The following is an 18,677-nucleotide window of genomic DNA, read 5'->3' on the forward strand; positions in this document are numbered from 1 at the left end:
CTACATGGCATCTTATAAGCTATCACCACTCTGAAAATTCCATTGTTAGTGATGTATTTTTCTTAGTTTCTATGTTTGCTCATTGTTCTGATTTTCATATTAGTTTCCTAATTGTTCCCTCTTATTTCCTTTCCCTGGGCTACCCTTCTCCTCTGGGCCTTTTCGTTCTCCTTTCACCCCACAGCATTTATCTTTGGGATCTCAGCCAAAACCTCTCTGTGTAGACGAGGATTTCAACAGACTTCAAACACATCATTTACAAATCTGAACACTGGATCTTTACTTTGATAAACCCAGTCCTCTTCCACTGTTCTCCATCTCATTGAGCAGCCCTATCATCTAAAAATTTCCTTCTTCATTTCTTTCTCATGAATCCTACATATCCAGTCCACTGAGTACTGATGATTTATGATTTTTTTTTTCAAATTTATCCATTTTTTCCATTTCTACTGTCACTCACAATCATGTCATGCCTGAAATGCTTCAGTAGCTTTTTTTTTTTTTTTTTTTTTTAGAAAGAGAGGGAGAGAATGTATGTCTTCTTTCGAAAAACATCTATTCAGGTCCTCAGATCCTCTACCCAATTTTTTAATTGGATTTTTTGGTTGGTTGTTTATTACTTTTGAGTTGTATAAGTCTGTATGTATTTTGGATATTAACCCCTTATCAGGTATATTATTTGCAAATATAGGAATAACTAGAGTTTTAAAAATTACATGTAGTGCTTGCTTCGGCAGCACATATACTAAAAATTACATGTAAACTTTAAATTCAAAATGTTGGCACATAACTCAAATGTTTTAAAAATACCATATAAAATAAACAGATGACATCTGTGGCAGGATTTGAGCTATAGGCCATGAGATGGCAATCTCTGTCTTGCAGAGGCTGCTTCCATTAAAATACATTTGTTGTCACATATTACTTAAGCATTTTCCAGTCTTCAAATTTCTTAGATTTCCTCATGTATGATTATGAATATTTATATCATGTTGAAAGAATTTACTTGATGTTCTATTTTTATTTTTCACTAATTTCCATCAGGACTAAGTTAACAGATAATCAAAAATTAAGAATTAATGCACAGATAAGAAGACACAGATGGTGGATAAATGAAATAATTTATGTACAATTTCAACTTTAACGGTTTAAAAAATGGTTGCTTTCAAAGTAGAATAAAACATAACATAGACCCTAGGTGGGAGGCAGAAAACCTGGAATGCAATAATGATAAAATTAACTTTGCCTAAAAGCTTCCCCAAATTAGATGCACATTATTAGCATGAGACAAATAGCTCAGAGGGAATAATGCAGAATAAAGCAGAAGCAGGTACTCACTTGCATAAATTTGATCAAATTTTCACTTAAGTTGTATGTAATTCTTCATGGCAACTGAACATATTTTGGAAAGAGTTTAAAAAACACTAAAATGTGCAAGAATAAAAAAAATCAGTAATTGTCAAAAATAAGTGATATATCTATCCTTAATCTCTAAGGAAATGTGATAAAATACAACTTCAAATAAAGGACAAATATACCCAACTAAAAATGTGACATAAGTACATAATCATTCACAAAAATGATAGAAGGAGCAACCAAAAGTTGTATTTTGAGCTTTGTACCTCTTCAGAATTAGGCTGTGTCAATAATGAACTTTTGAACACAGAATTAAGTCCCAGATAGATAGGTATCTTGCCTACAGTAAGAGTTCAAGAAGTCTTTCAGGAAAAATTCCATAAAAGGCAAGTTAAAAAAAAAAAAAAGAAAGAAAGAAAGCAAGTTAAGTCCTTTCTATATGAGAACATGGGTTATTCCTTTTCTAATGAGATTTGTCCTAGGGACCCCTGGGTGTCTCAGTGATTGAGTGTCTGCCTTCAGCTCAGGTCATGATCCCGAGGTCCTAGGATTAAGACTTGTGTCAGGCTTCCTGTGGGGAGCCTGCTTCTCCCTCTGCCTGTCTCTGCCTGTCTCTGTATCTCTCATGAATAAATAAATTTAAAAAAGAGAGAGAGAGAGAGATTTGTCCTTGATCAGATGCCCTCTTGTCCCCTCAGGGTCTTCCTGAAACAATGATCTATTTGGTTACTAATTATTGACTCATAGCCTTGACTTTTTCTCCCTTTAATCCACAAACATTCTTTATTTAATCTTTAAAAAAAATTTTAAATCAACATATTATCTCACCCCAACTTTTGATCCTTAACTTCCATCTTTTCTTTAGAACCAAACTTCTAGAAAGAGGACTTCAGTTTTTATACCATTACGGAGAAAAATCATATATATTTTTTCACAATATAGAAGTTTTTGTTGATATAAGAACCAGATTTTCTTTTTTAAAGAACCAGTTAAACAATGAAGTTTTATATGCAAAACTAAAAGTTCAAACTGTCTCTCTTCCTAACTCTCTGCTGTGGACCTTCTTCATCTAAGATAGATTATATTGCTGATTAGGTGCTAAAATGAGCGTGATGCTGAGTGTTTTATATGTATTAAATAACTTAATGTTATCATAATTATTTGGAAATATTATACTGTATTAGATCAGAATCCAAACTTTCAGACAAAACTAGAGGAACACAAGTTGCCAGCTATGAATTTAGCATTCAAAGTTCACCTTCTGCTGCAATAAGCAGAACAGAAAAACAGCAAAAAAGGGAAAGAGTTGTCAGAATATTTTCTTAGAATCCTTTATCTACCCCCACTACATTCAAAGTACCAAAATTGTGAGTTCCATAGTTATCAAAAGCAAAAAAACCCAAAAAACTAAAAACTTTGTGTGTATCTAATTCCTTCAGGGTTCTGGAATAAATACACACACACACACCATACAACCTAGATGCCAAAAGTACACAAAAAAGCAGAAAATTGTATCACATTTTTCTCTTTTCACCTGATAAACTGTCATGTAGATTAAAACCCAATTCAAGCATCAGCCCCATTCACAGGCTTTTCCTGACCGCCATAGATCTTCTGTCTCTTCTTTGTGTTCCCATAATATTTTCTCTTATAATACTTGCAACTCTCCATTATAATTTTTGGTTTTATTTGTCCTGCAAATAATGCTAGTTCACTGGGGTTATTACTCACCTCTCTATCCTTGAGGCTTAGTGTAGTTTCTAGCACATAGTAGATGCTCACATGCAGAAGGGAAGGAAAGGAAGAAGAGACAAAAGGAGGGAGGACAATGAGAAGAGAGCAGGTAACCACATTCTGAAAATAAAAAGTACAATTTTACAGGAAGTGGTTAAGATCGTTTGTGTGCATAAAAGGAGTAAGAAAGACAAAAATATGTGGAACGGGAAAAAAAGCTAAAAGTTATCTGGATTCAGTGAAGGCAAGGACTTTGATTTATGGAATTTCTTTTTTTCAACATTTATTTTTTTATTTTATAGAGAGAAAGAGAGAGTGGGGATGGGGGGTAGAGACAGGGAGAGAGAATTTCAAGCAGACTTTCCACAGTGTGTGGAGCCAAACTCAGGGTTAAATCTCAATGGCCCTGAGATCATAACCTGAGCCAAAACCAAGAGTCAGATGCTTAACCAACTGCACCACCCAGGAAGCCCTGATTTTTGGAATTTCAAAAGGCTAACAAGTAATGTGATAAATATTTCTGAAGCTCTATGATATATAATTAAATAGTAAATAAAAAATAATTAGAAACTATTAATATAAACAGTAATGTATCTTATAGTGGTGACTAATGACAGGCAGGTTCTTTTATACATTCCAATTATATATAGAGTTTAAAGCAAAATAGCAGGAGTCAATGCTTATACATGAATATATTTTAAATATTTAGTTTGCTAATTAACTATATGTCCTACTACAGCAATAATTAAGATGTGTGATTTCTTAGTATTTGGTACACTGAATATGCCACATCTGAGAACTTAGACAGCAATTTTCATTATCATTATTACGATCACATTTAATATCCTTTTACTCAAACACTCTCACCATGAAAATGAAGCCTTATCTTTCATCTTTTGCTACTCATTCTCACCTGCTTCATCGAATTAATTTATCTGTTACAGGTATGGCATATGTAGGTATCCTTCAAATGTATGATCTCAAACTGCTATAAAATTTGCCATTGGTTTGTTTCTGTTCTTTCCAATGTTATGTCCGTAATAAATGTAGCTGCAAAATTAATCTTCCCTTCCCTATGCTCATGTTACTTTAGTTAAAGAACAATTTCCTACTCACAAGAGAATTGGGCTAAAACTGTTATTTTTTGCATTTTTGAGTTTCCCTTGAATGATTCCCTTATATCTAGTTAACAATCTGTGTCTGCACTTTTCAGAGGAGAACTGCAACCTTTCTGTGAATCCATCTGGGCCTTGTTCCATTTTGAAATCTAGGGCATTTTCCTATTTGACTCCCTCTTGATGAAATGTTCCATAATTTGAAGTTCAAGTATGTGAGTTATTTAATTACTCTAAGATTCAAGCTAGCACACATATTTTCTACCATATATTGTGTGTTTATGTTCATCTGCACACTAAACAGAATGTATTTTGCTTTTTCTGTAAGCATCGATTTTCTATAATAATGAGACATAGGAGTGTCTGGACACACAAAAGGCACACAAATACAAAATGAATGAAATGATACTTGTATCAAGATAACTTCCACAGTTTTAATATAATGGACAGTAATTTTTGAAACTGTGCTATTGAATTTTTATGGCTGCAGTAACAAATAACCACAAAGTTGGAGGCTTAACCACACCGTCTATTATAGTAATTCCCCTTATCTGTGGTTTTGCTTTCCACAGTTTTAGTTCTCCAAGGTCAACCATAGAAGGAAGCAGAAAGCCAACAATAGCCTACTGCTGTGTCACAATGCCTACATCATTCACCTCTCCATCTCATCATGTAGGCATTTTGTCATCTCACATGATCACAAGAAGAAAGGTGAGTACCTTACAATAAGATATCTCTAGAGAGAGAGAGAAACCACATTTACATAAATTTTGTTACAGAAAATTATGATAATTGTTTTATTTTATTGTTGATGTTAATCTCTTACCATGTCTAATTTATAAATTAAGCTTTATTGGAGACATGTATGTATAGGAAAAAACGTAGTATATATAGGGTTCGGTGCTATCCATAGTTTCAGGCATCCACTGGGGGTCTTGGAATGTATACCCCATGGATAAGGGGGGACCCATACTTTACCATATAGTATCCTATAGTTCTGTAGGTGAGAGGTCCAACACTGGTCTGACCTGGCAAAAGTTAAAGTGTCTGCTGGCTGCAGGGCTGCATTCCTTTCTGGAGATGTTAGGGAATAATGTTTTCTTGTGGTTTTTTTAGCTTCTATAGAGCACTCACATTCCTTGGCTCATGCCCCTTTTCCTTTTTCGTCAAATCCAGCAACGGTAGGTGGAGTCCTAATTATGCCACCATCTCTCTAGTCCTCTGCAGCTGGGAAAGATTCTCTGCTTTTAAGAACCGGTGTGATTAGATTAGGACCATCTGGATAATCCGATCTAATCTTCCCATCTCAAGGTCTTTAACCTCAATCAAATCCGCATACCATTTGCCATGTAAAGTAATATATTCCCAGGTTTCACAAAATTGGGAATGGCCATAGGGGTTGGTGAGCATTACTCTGCCTACTCCGACCTCAAATATACATACCTATAAACATCTCTTATGTACCCACTATATGATCTGGCAATGTGATCTGGAGAAACTTAGGAGTGCAAAGTAGCATTTTAAAAGTACTATGAGAGTATATCTTAAAAGTAAAAAAAAACAATGTAAACATAACTAATAAGTGGTGAAAATCTTGTTTCATCTCAAAGCCAACTCCAATCCTATTCCTTCTGCCATAATAAGCACTATATTCATACTTTATACACTTACATATATATTCATACAAATATAAATAAGATCATAGTTTTATTGGTAATTGCTTTAACAAATATATTATCATTTTTGCACATCATTGTATATAGATTCATGTCAGTCTACAGTCTAGCTAATACACAATTTACTAAATGTTTGCAATATTAAACTTTTCTATTTTTTAGCTTAAAAATATTTTGAAGAAAATTTTGGGGATTAAAACTCTGAGTATATGTATGTACGTATTAGGACTTCTTGGTTACATGACAAAAATGCAATTCAATTAGCTCAACAACAAAAACAACTTATTGGTTAATGTAAGGTGCATATCAAGAACTATTAGATTTATGGATTAGTCATCAGCATGTGTCCATCCAGATCTCCATTTTTCGTTATTTGGTGTCATTCTGAGATAATTTCTTTCAATATGGTGGAAGATTATATCCAGCTGCCCAAGTCAATATCCAAACAAGAGAGAGTAACTTTGCAAATGTTTGGAAAGATCCAGTAACAGCACTGATAGGCTTAGTCTGAGTCATATACCCAGATAGTAGAAGACAATAAACTGTGAGTAAGAAGATGGACTATTCTGACTTGAGTCGCAGAATTGTGAAAGAGAGCATGGGGATCCCCACTGAAACAACAGGATAGAGAAGATTGCCCTGGTTTAGTTTAGGCATAAATTCCCAAAGGAAGGGAACTATGAAGTGTATGTTTTTCTGTGGAGTTTCTGAATTAAAAGGTATGTCATTTATAAACTTCATATTGTTATGAGCTGTATTCTATCCCACACAAAATTTATGTGTCCTAACACTCAATATCTTAGAATGTATTAGATCTGGAGATGAGCCTTTAAACCTTTAAACAGATAATTAAAGTAAAATGAGGTCATGTCAGGGAGGATGTAATCCAACATGACTGGTGTCTTTATGAGAAAAGGAGACCAGGATACAGGCAACACATGGACTTGGGGGCAACCATGTGAATGCACTGTGAGAAGGCAGGCACCTACAAGCCAATGAGAGAGGCCTCAGAAGAAACCAAACCTGCCTACATCTTGATCATAGAATTCTAGCCTCCAGAACCATGAGAAAATAAACTTCTGTTGTTTATCCATCCAGTCTGTGGAACTTTGTTATGGGAGCCCTGGCAAACTAATATAATAGTTATTGACAAATTTATAGAGAGAGAGATGGTGACATTTAACACTCTTATGAGCCACATAAGAAAGTGACTAACCTGCTTTTATTTTTTATTATTAATGTTTTCCATTTGTGACTAAAATGGCATCTCATTTTAAATAGTTATTTCCCTAAGGATTAGAAAATTTTAATATTTTGTGTCATTTTTGGTCATTTTGTATTTCACCTTCTATGAATTTGCTGTTTATATCCTTCATTTTCATAGGGTTATTTTTCATTTTACACCCTTGGTTTGATTTTATGTTACAAATACATTCTTCTGGTTTGTTGCATGTCTTTTTTTTTATTTGTATCTAAGCCTGAGTGTTAGTGTGAGTCTGCTAAGAAGCACACAGAACAAAGTGGAATTAGACATGCAAGATACTTAATGGGAAACATCATGAGAAAAAAAATGGAAAGTTAGCCTGAGGATGTAGGAAAAGCCAGTAGGACAATGGTGTAAGTCTACCCATTGAGGAAGAAAGGAACAAGAAGGAAACAACAAATAGACTGTGGTGCAGTTCTAAGAAAGTTTTATCAAAACCCCCAGGAGCCAAAGTCACTATCAGAAGAGTTGCCCATCTCCCATGTATGGTGCTGCCTTAATATCACTGCAATATGCTGTCATTTCTTGGGAGCAATTCGTGTGAGGTGTGGTCTCTGTGCAATATACAGTGTGACCACAAAAGCTGGAGATTTTGATCAATTATGCTCCATGCAGTCAGTGATCCACGAGGTAATTCAGAACTTTCATGGCAGCTACAGCCTGTATGCTCTAAGATACATTCCTGGTGCTTCCTCTGCTCTGTTCACTAATGCAGAAAACTTCATTTTCCAGAATCCTCTGCGAGCTACATTTTGGCATTTTCTGCCAATGGTAGTTTCTCACAGGAGACCAGAAAGTGGGAAGAAGAGAAAAGCTACCGGATTTCTTGCTCTTTTCCTCTGCTTTTGGAGAGTGTCTCCAGCACTGATTGTTCCTCCTCCAGGACTCCAACTTTTGTGGAAAGCTTTATTCCCCATTAATTCCAGTTTCCATTGATCTAGGAATATAGATATAATTATTGAACATAGAAGTGTAATTTTGGTCAAATCCTAGAGGCTCAAATGCCAGTTGTAAGTAGGTTTTTAGGGAGAATAGAAGAAGAGAGTAGATTTCCATGAATAGAATAGAATAGAATAGAATAGAATAGAATAGAATAGAATAGAATATTAGCAGATTTCCATGGTGTGCAATACAAGTTCAACCCCACCAGCAAATCTGGGAGACGTTGTGGAGTGTATTTTAGCATTATCCCAAGAAAGAAATCTGAAATATTTATTGACCACTACTCATCTGTCATTGAAATATCAAACTCAGGGACTTCCAGTCTTCTGTGTGCATAAGCTAAACACTCACACTCATCCACAGCTGGAGGGGGAGGGTAATAAATGTCTCTGGTAGAGCACTTCTGTAATTATCAAGGTAGAGACCGAGGGGGTGTATGTTTGGCACAAGCATCATCTTGTATAGTTAATGTCCCCTTTGGAGACAAAATATGAATTTACCCAACACTGTGTTTGAACACTTTAACTAGACAAATGGGAAAGGGAAAAAGGTTTTGTTAGCCTTTTCATTTGCTAGAATGGTAATAAAGTCATATGTGAGGAATGTGATAGAATGGGATGGGGTAAGAGCCAGTGGGTACCAAACAACAAACAGACAAACAAAAACCCTTCAAGAGCACCAAACCAGCTTCTTCATGGGAGAGAATTCATGTAATAAATGGAGTCCCTCAAGGAATCAATATTGACTTATACTCAATCCACACACAGACTTTACGAAGCACTGTCATCGATTCATCATTCCCAGCAAAAGACTATTTCTATTTTATTTTATTTTTTTATGAAACAAAAATATTATGAGGTCTTAATTAAGACCTTTCAATTCCAAATAATAAAAACCCATATGAGCTAGCTTAGTTTAGGAGTTTGTGCTTAAGCTAGTCAGAATTATCATATGGCCAAAAACTATATATATAGGCAGGTCTCATGAGATTCTAGAATCAGGAACTGAAAAGTCATCTGAAAAAGAAGCATATATTTGTTTTTCTATGAGTATCTTGAGTTTAGGTGATCTGGGTTTTGGTTTGGTTTGGTTTGGTTTTGATTTTGATTTTGTTTGTTTGTTTTTTAGCTTAGATCACATTCTCCCTCTCCCTCCTTACCTTCTTCTTCTCTCCCTCCCTTAATTCTTTCTACCTATCCTATTTGTTGTCTGTGCTTCTACAAAAATATGTTCATTTTCTATTTTACATAACAAATTTCTAGAAACTTAATGGTTTGAAATAACATTAATTCATTATTTCACTGTATCCAGGGGTCAGGAGTCTGAACGTAGTAAGTTAACTGGGTTCTCTGCCAGGGTCTCACCAGACTGAAACCACAATGTCAGCTGGAACTCGGGATGCCCTTCAACACTCATTGGTTGTTTGCAGAATTTGGTTCCTTTTGGCTGTAAGAATAAAGGCAGTTGGATTTTTCTTTTTCTCTTTTTTTAAGTTTTTATTTAAATTCCAATTAGTTAACATACAGTGCAATATTAGTTCCAGGTGTACAGTATTAGTGATTCAACACTTCCATACATCATCCAGTGCTCATCACCACAAGTGCCCTACTTGTCCACCTCCTACCACCCCAGTAACCATCAGTCTGTTCTTTATAGCTACAAGTTTTTTTCTTGATTTGCTGCTCTCTCTCTCTCTCTCTCTCTCTCTCTCTCTCTCTTTTATTTCCCTTTGCTCATTTGTTTTGTTTCTTAAATTACACATATGGGTGAAATCATATGGTATTTGTCTTACTCTGACTTACTTAGCATAATACTCTCTACCTCCATCCAGGTCATTGCAAATGGCAAGATTTTATTATTTTTATGGCTGAATAATATTCCCTTTTTTTAAAAAAAATTATTCATTTATTCATGAGAGACACAGAGAGAGAAAGGCTGAGAGACTGGCAGAGGGAAAAGCAGGCTCCCGGGCCCCCAGGACCATGCCCTGAGCCAAAGGCAGATGCCCAACCACCGAGCCACCCAGGCATCCCTCCCTTTCTTTATCCAATCATCAGTCAGTGGACACTTGGGCTGTTTCTCTAATTTGGCTTTTACAGATAATGCTGCTATGAATATTGGGGTCCATGTATGCCTCTGAATTAGTATTTTTAAAAATATTTTTTTTATTTATTTGAAGGAGAGAACACACGCAGGGGGATCAGGAGAGGGAGCAGCAGTCTCCCCACTGAGCAGGGAGCCCAGTGCAGGGCTTGATCCCAGGACACTGGGGTCATGACCTAAGCCAAAGGCAAATGCTTAACTGACTGAACGACCCAGGTGCCCTTGAATTCGTATTTTTGTATTCTCAAGGTAAATGCTGAGTAGTATGATTGCTGGATTATAGGGTAGTTCTATTTTTTTAACTTTTTGAGGGACCTCTGTATGGTTTTCCAGAGTGGCTGCACCAGTTTGCATCCCCACCAACAGAGCAAGAGGGTTCCTCTTCTCCATATCCTCACCAATAGCTTTTATTTATTGTGTTGTTGATTTTAGCCATTCTGACAGGTGTAAGGTGGTGGCTCATTGTAGTTTTGATTTGTATTTCCCTGATGATAATTGGTGATGAGCATCTTTTCATGTTTCTGTTGGCCATCTCTCTATCTTACAGAAATGTCTGTTCATTTCTTCAAGGCAGCTGTATTATTCAATGCCAGAAGGAAAATCTCTCCTATCCTTCAAATTTCTTCTTTCACAGCCAACTCCCTAAATCTATACCTAACTAAGCTTGACCAGTTAAGCCAGGCCTATTATCTTTCTTTTGATTCCTCATAGTCAATTGATCAGGAAACTTAGTTACACCTACAAAATCTTTCCTCCTTTGTCAGTATAATTTTATCTGACTATCAGAAGAAATCCATCATATTCTCAGTCTCATACACATTTCACACTTATGAAGGAAGATATATAAGGCATGCACATCGGGGAATGGGAGTCTTGGGACTATCTCAAAATTCTGCCTATAACTAGACATACTGGCAAATGTGGCCCCAAATGTAAAGCTTAGTTTCAGCTAGCAGGAAGTGACCATTTCAAAGCTAATTTTAAATTTCTGGGAGTAAGACTGAATGATTGATTTGGGATCTGGCAATGACTTTTCCCTATTCATTATGGCTTGTGGGATTGAGTAATTTACCATAAGCCTGTTGTGTTAAAAATAGAGGGGATGCACAAAATAGTATCAAATAATAGAGAGATTGAAAATAAGTGATTAGTGGGGGGAAAAAAGAAGACCAAGGAACTGTGCTGACCTTAAAGTCAAGCAAAAGATATGTATATAACATATATATTTTCCCAAGGGAGGGGTAATAATCATCTAAGCAAAATGTTGTTTAGGATTGACTATTAGATCTAGCAGAATAATGATAAAAATAGTAAGTATAATAGTTATATAACCACTATTTCTATTATGCCAAGTGTCCCTTGACTACCTGAAAATACATTCAACTTCCTGCATGCAAACATTGTCATTCCTATCCTGTATCTAGAACTTTTATTTTTTATCTTAATGTGAATTAAAATCATCTCCGTGGTGAACTACTCACTTATCTATTATAATCTAAGTGACTATTTAAACTTTGGCATGATATATGTATATATAAATTGTATAAAATACAGATATATATGTGAGATAAGTGATGGAGACAGTGAGTTTCATGCACCTCATTGTGTTGGTACAACTCTTGTTTAGAAGGGATGATTTTGCTGGCCAGCAAATCTGGTTGCTTTGATTTTTGACAACTGATAAAAAATGTCCCTTGTCTAGACCTTCTAATGTCTGTGAAGGGGCAATAATACTGAAGGGTTTGTAGCAGGTGGCTTTCAGTTAGTACTGACATCCTTTGTACTCATAAACTAACTCAGTAATGGTCTGAATGACCAACATTCTCTGTTTTCTTGGTGTGAATCAAGCAAGGTGCATATTCAATAACAGATGTTTTCCCAATTTTATTGAGATATATTGGCATATTGTGTTAGTCCAAGGTGCACAATGCAACTATTTGATATAAGTATATATTGATTACTACAGTAGGTTTAGTTAACATCAATTGTCTCACAGAATTACATTCTTTCATCTTGTGATAAGAACATATTTTCCTTTTATGTTTCAAGTTTTAATTTAAATTTTAGTTAACATATAGTGTTAGTTTCAGGAGTAGAATTTAGTGAATCATCACTTGCATACAACACCCAGGGCTCATCACAAGTGCCCTCCTTAATGCCCATTATCCATATAACCCATCCCCCACTTACTTCCTTCCATCACCCCTCAAACTGTTCTCTGTAGTTAAGAATCTCTCTTATGGTTTGACTTCCTCTCTCTTTTTTTTTCTTCCCCCTATGTTCATCTGTTTTGTTTCTTAAATTCCACATGTAAGATCATATGGTATTTGTCTTTCTCTGACTGACTTATTTAACTTAACATAATATATTCTGGTTCCATCCTCGTCATTGTAAATGGCAAGATTTCATTCTTTTTTATGGCTGTATTTTGTATTCCATTCTTTATCCATTCGTCAATTGATGGACATTTGTGCTCTTTCCATAATTTGGTTATTGCTGATAATGCTACTATAAACATTGTGGTACATGTGCTCCTTCAAATTAGTATTTTTGGATCCTTTGTGTAAATACCTAGTTGTGTTAAAATCTAGTCTCTTCCATTTGCAATCATGTGGGTGATATTATGCTAAGCGAAATCAGAGAAAGACAAATACCACATGATTTCACCCATATGTGGAATTTAAGAAACAAAACAAGTGAGCAAAGGGGGAAAAAAGAGAGAAAGAGACAAACCAAGAAACAGACTCTCAACTATAGATATCAAACTGATGGTTACTGGAGTGGAAGAGGGAGAGGGGATAGGTGAAATAGATGATGGGGATAAGGAATGCACTTGTGGTGATGAGTACCAAGTGATGTATGGAAGTGTTGAATCACTATATTGTATTAACCTAAAACTAATATTGCACTGTATGTTAACTAATTGGAATTTAAATAAAAACTTAAAAAATAACATCTAGTTTTTTAGTGGCTTCCAATATTTGGGTTTGCTTTTAATTGGATAAAAACCACATAGTACTTGAAACTATCTTTTAGTGATCCTTAATAACTTTAGTCTAGGGATCTAGCTAGCTGGACCAGTGTTGACATTTCAAAATAGCCTTGCACAAACCGAAGTAGTGGAATGTGCTTTAATAATAGAAAGTGGATTAATCTCCACATTCTCTATGAGTTAAACATAGTTACAGAAAGTGTGTTAGGTCCTATTATTTCATTTTTCAGGATTTCACTCGTTTTCAGCCCTGAATCACTCTGCACCATAGGTACAAGTAAAAGGACAGAACTGAGCCACTTCAGTTCAGCAAAGCACATTGTTAATCTATTGATAATGTCCAATATGGTATAGTGGTTAAAAATGTAGTGGTTGTTGCACAAAGCAGAAATGGAATCAAATCCATTTCTTTGGACAAATTTCTGAACACTCTAGACCTCAGGTTTGCTCAGAGGAATGAGAATGATAAAAGAATCCACCCGTTTGAATTTGCACAAAAATTAAATAAGACAATATGTATAAGTTACTTGACTCCCGGGAATCATGCATGTAAATTTCCATTATTATTTCAATTATTATCAATCTAATTAATTCAGATCTCAGTAACTTCAGAGCTTCCATCTACTTTTCTTTCTATTTACAGCCAAAAGAGCTTTGGACTTCAATTGTATTCTTTCCCATTATGTACAATGCTAATCAAAACAATTTGATTATATTTGGCTTCTAAGTCTCCTAAAGTATAATTTTATAAGAACATAGCATCTGGATGCCAAAGGCAGTAAAAAATCACTTGGTTCATGTACATATGGAGCCACTTTCACATGCCAGGATAAAGGGAACTTCATTATCTCTACTCCCCATCCAGGTTATGGTTCTGGGGCATGTTATTTGCAATCTCAAGCTTTGGATCAAATATTAAGTTAGTAATGACATTTGTGGAAGGAAAACTCAATCTAGGTTAAATGAAAAAGAGGAACTTCCTATCACTTACAGAGCCTAACTGTGGGAAACCATTCTATTGGAATATACTTGGTTCCAAATCAAAAATTACATAAGAAACAGGAAAAATGTAAGTTAGTACTTATCCCTTAGACTATCCCTTTGGATAATATGTCTCTCTCAGTCCACTTTCAGTGTCTTTCTCAGTCCACTTCATTTCCTACTCTCTTTCTACCTAATAATATTTACTACTTCATATGCTTGGCCTACTTAGGATAAAGGCTAAGCTGCTTTTTTAAAAAAGAGGCCCAAAGTAAAGAAGCTTAGAAAAAAATTTTTTTTTCTTTTGGATAAAAAAGTCCCAAAGTGAGCAGCACAAGTCGGCAATCATTTAAAGACCCAGATCCTTTCTAAATTCCAATTTTTATATACCCTTGATTTTGTCTTTGACAGTTCAGGCTGGATTGTAGGTATTTTTATGTTCCAACAATTTGAGATGCATGGAAGCACAGGGTCACATAATGTCTTAAGACCAAGACAAACATTTCAATGATGAGAATTTAGTATAAGGTCACATCTGGTACAGTGGAGGTTGGAAAATATTATCTTTACTGAGGCAGCTATGTGAAGACCAGTATTTTTTACCTCAATACTGAAGTCTCAGCTGCTGAATGTATTTTTCTTAATTTTGAGAAACCAGTAAAACTAATGTTTTTAATCTCATTTTTAAGTTTTCATTTGAGAGAATCTGAATGGACCACTCTTGATCCAAAAAGTTATGGACAGAGATAAGTAATCTAAAACAAATACGGCTATAACTATCCATATCTAACGTCAGAGAATGGTTCAATGGAAAGAGGTTGAACAAATAATCCAGTGGTCATTTACTACCTATATAATAGAATGTTAATTTTGTGAAGCTGATTATAATGCAGACATAATGCCAACATCAAAACAAGATAATACACTCACAAACAGAAAACTACTGACCAAATTTGGTTGATGAAAATATTGTTATCTAAAATACTACCAAACTGAATTTTGAAGATACCTCACCAGTAAAACACCATGTTCAAGTATAGCTTGCTCTTCAAATGTAAAGGTATTATATAGAATGACTCTTTTTATATAACTTATCCTATCAATATGTCAAAGTAGAGTAACTATTGTTGTTAGATTTTGTTAATTAAAAGGCACCTGAATTGATTCAACATATATTTTTCTATTTAAAAACATAGTACTAAAAATAGATTTACCATTAAAGAGATACTGTAGCTTAAAACTTTCAGTCTTTAGATCTGCTGATAGATTGTATGTTTTTTCCTAATTTAGAAAACCCATAGAATGCTAACCTGGCATGATGTATGAGTTGGCTATGGGATCACAGTCCTTGATTCAGTCTGCCAGGACATGAATGCCAGAATTTCTGGCTTCCTCCTGTAGTGTGTGTGTGTATTTGTGTGTGAGAGAGAGAGGGAGGGAGGAAAAAAGGGTGGGAGGGAGGGAGGGAAAAAAGAAAGCGAGAAGATAGAGGAGACTTTTGTGTGTGCAACATGGAGACTTCCCAGGAATTAAAAAAAAAAAAATCTTAACTGTAGTTAAATTCAGTTAATTAACATATAATATACTATCAGCTTCAGAGATAGAGGTCAGTGATTCCTCAGTCTTATATATAACACCATGTGCCCTCCTTAATGTTCATCACCCAGTTACCTTGTCCCCCACGCCCCTCCCGTCCAGCCACCTTCAGTTTGTCTCCTATGATTAAGAGTCTCATGAAATTTTAACAAGAAAAATGGAATATATTTTTCTTATTAGTTATTTATTAAACACTAAGCATAATTGAAATTGATGGTACCATGGCTATTACTAATTATTTTTACCATTAAGAAATTAAAATTTAAAAAGTCAAGTATTTTGCACAGTTTTGGGTACTTCAAATATTTCACTGAATAAAAAATGCAGAAGAAACAATTTAGATTATTCTCAACTGAGAATTCTCTTCCTTTTACCATCTTTCACAATATCAACTAATTCCATAATTGAACAAGCAAATTCCAGCACTTAGAAATACTTTCTAGATGTATGGCTGCAGTGAGACAGATCTCCAAACATAAAGTATAGCACTCAGATATTCAAACATATTATATGTTCTTATGTGAAAGGAGTTATTGATTCTTATATCTATTAATAAATCAGTTTTATACTCATGCAATCAAAGTTCAGTAAAAGTTTCTAATTCAAATTTGCAGATGCATTAGACATGAAATATGTTTAAATCTAAACAAGCAGCACTAGTCTCAAAACTTGCATTGCTATTTCCTATCTTTCAAGAGAGAAAATTTTCTCTTCTACTTACTATACAACATAACCTATGTTTTTAATCCTCATAGCATCACATTAAGAGAATAAACATGCTTTGAATATATCTGCTTTACAAAAAAAATATGTATCTCTTACATATATTTTTCAATCTTTGGTGAGCTATAATTTAGTACTGTGCTCTAATTGTTTGTGTATTTCTAAAATGCTTAGCTAACGGAAGCCCTGCCAAAGAATGCCATGATCAGTTGCTTCTAGACCTTGTAAATAACTGCTTATGCAAGCCTACAGACAGACCATCTTTATATAGTCCTGATGCAACTGTGTATATGGGATGCTTAGTCATTATTATGTAACCATTGAGCAATGTAGCTAGATAATGCTGATGGCATACTAAATTGTTTTTCAGATAAAGACATTAGATCCAGTATTCTGGCTTGAAAAAAGGCAAGTTCTGCAAACAAGTAATCTAATTTTGCTGGGGATTCAGGATGACATACTTGGAGTATTTACAAGGGTGTTTGCTAAGCCCCCAGTCTCTGCTTTCCACAGCCTGGTGAGGTCTTACCCTGAAGGGCAGATTTTCAGCACCACCTCCATTTAGGAAATGGGAAACATTTAGATTCCCTACACACTGAACTCCCCTTTAACCCTCTGCTTGATGCCCTCTACTACTAGAAAAGGATCTGTTTAACATATTTTACTTAACTGATTTCTCTGAGCTTTTTATTCCTTTTTTTTCTTTTCTTTGTTTGTTGTTGTTGTTGTTGTTGTGGTGGTGGTGGTGGTGGTGGTTGTTTTGCAAATACCAAGCCATATACTTGGTAGCAAAAATCAAGTAGCACATTCTGATGTGGGCAGTAGAAATTCAGTGAAAGATTTTGTAACCAATCAAAAGGATAAGTAATTACCACATCTTTGAAAAAAATCTTTGTGATCTCACTTCTGGATTCAATAGCTTTATAACCATCTGTTCCTCTCTCCAGTATTTCCTATCACAAGTTATTCAGCACACTATTTCCAGGTTATTCTTTCTTAAATGAGACATTTCCTATAACATCATCTTGTTTACAACCTTGATGACTTTTGAGGGAAAAAGTGTGTAATGTTTATTAAACTTTATGTTTGTTAATGTTTAGAATATGTCATCAGAGCTTTTATAGACTAGATATAAAAGTTACTCAGTAAAAAATTAAAGTAAAGGACCTTTGTTGGTTATATGACTATTGTAAGCATTACCTACTATTTAGCAATTCATCTTGAATATATCTAAGGTAAACGACAAAGCATTCATTATAAGGGCAAAAATATTCAGGTTCAACAAAGTATACATTTTTGGTATGTGTTCCCTTCCTACTGATTACAAAGGAGTGAATTTAAGTGAACTTCATGGAAAGAAAATTCACTGAGTTTGGGGAAAATGTAGGATTAGATCTTTGAGATTGGGAAAGTGTGCCATGTTAAGCTTTTTATTTTTTTAAATTTTTTTTCATGTTAAGTTTTTTAATCTTGAGCTATCAAATTGGCACTGGGTATGTAAAGCTGGAGCTCATGGAAGAGGAAATCTAAACACTTATATTTTGATGTCATTACAAATAATTGGAATATAATGGCCAGAGGGCTAAAGTAGATGATCTAGGAAGAAAGTGCAAATAGAGAGGAGAAAAGGACTGAGGACAAAGATCTAGTGGATGCCCCTTTTAGAGGTTAGGGAAAGGATGTATGGATGACAATAACAGCCAATAACAACAAAGACTCTAAAGGAAAAGATAATTAGGAGACAGTGTCATCATAGAATCCAAGTGAAGGAAGTGTATCAAAAAGGAAAGATTGATCAAAAGTGCCACATGCTCCATAGAGATATTGAAGAACAATGTATTTCAGAAGATGGAAGATGTTGATGACCTCAACCTGATAATTGTTCAAATAAGATGTGGGTTAAGGTGAAAATGATATTATGAGGAAACAAGCTCAATTACTTCGGACAAACTTTTATAATAAATGACTAGAATAAAGGAAACTGGGAAGGGGAAATTGTAGCAGAATATGGAGATAATAGGTTGTTGTTTTGAGTTCTGATTAGTTTGTTTTTTTTAATAGTTTGTTTTAAAACAAGAACTGTTATGGCAGTTATGAGAATAATCCAGGAGAGAGGGAAGATTAATGATGCAGGGAAATGGAACCTATCAGTACAAATTCCTTTATTGGGATCTCCTGCATATTTGAAATTGTGA

General features: G+C 34.9%; 1 long non-coding RNA gene across 5 annotated transcripts in view; it reads left to right on the forward strand.

The window, feature by feature from the left end:
- Window positions 1-18,677, forward strand: part of LOC140638067 (uncharacterized) — a 181,322-nt gene that overhangs the window by 127,705 nt on the left and 34,940 nt on the right. For 3 of the 5 annotated variants that reach the window (XR_012035243.1, XR_012035245.1, XR_012035244.1), the window contains one exon: window positions 4,778-4,916. This is a non-coding gene — a long non-coding RNA (uncharacterized lncRNA). Of the gene's footprint in view, window positions 1-2,069; window positions 4,421-4,777; window positions 4,917-18,677 lie in introns of those variants that run through there. The other 2 variants (XR_012035246.1, XR_012035247.1) reach the window with 2 other exon arrangements.

Source organism: Canis lupus, chromosome 8 (assembly GCF_048164855.1).
Source record: "Canis lupus baileyi chromosome 8, mCanLup2.hap1, whole genome shotgun sequence".
In the NCBI taxonomy this organism is placed as follows: Eukaryota; Metazoa; Chordata; class Mammalia; order Carnivora; family Canidae; genus Canis; species Canis lupus.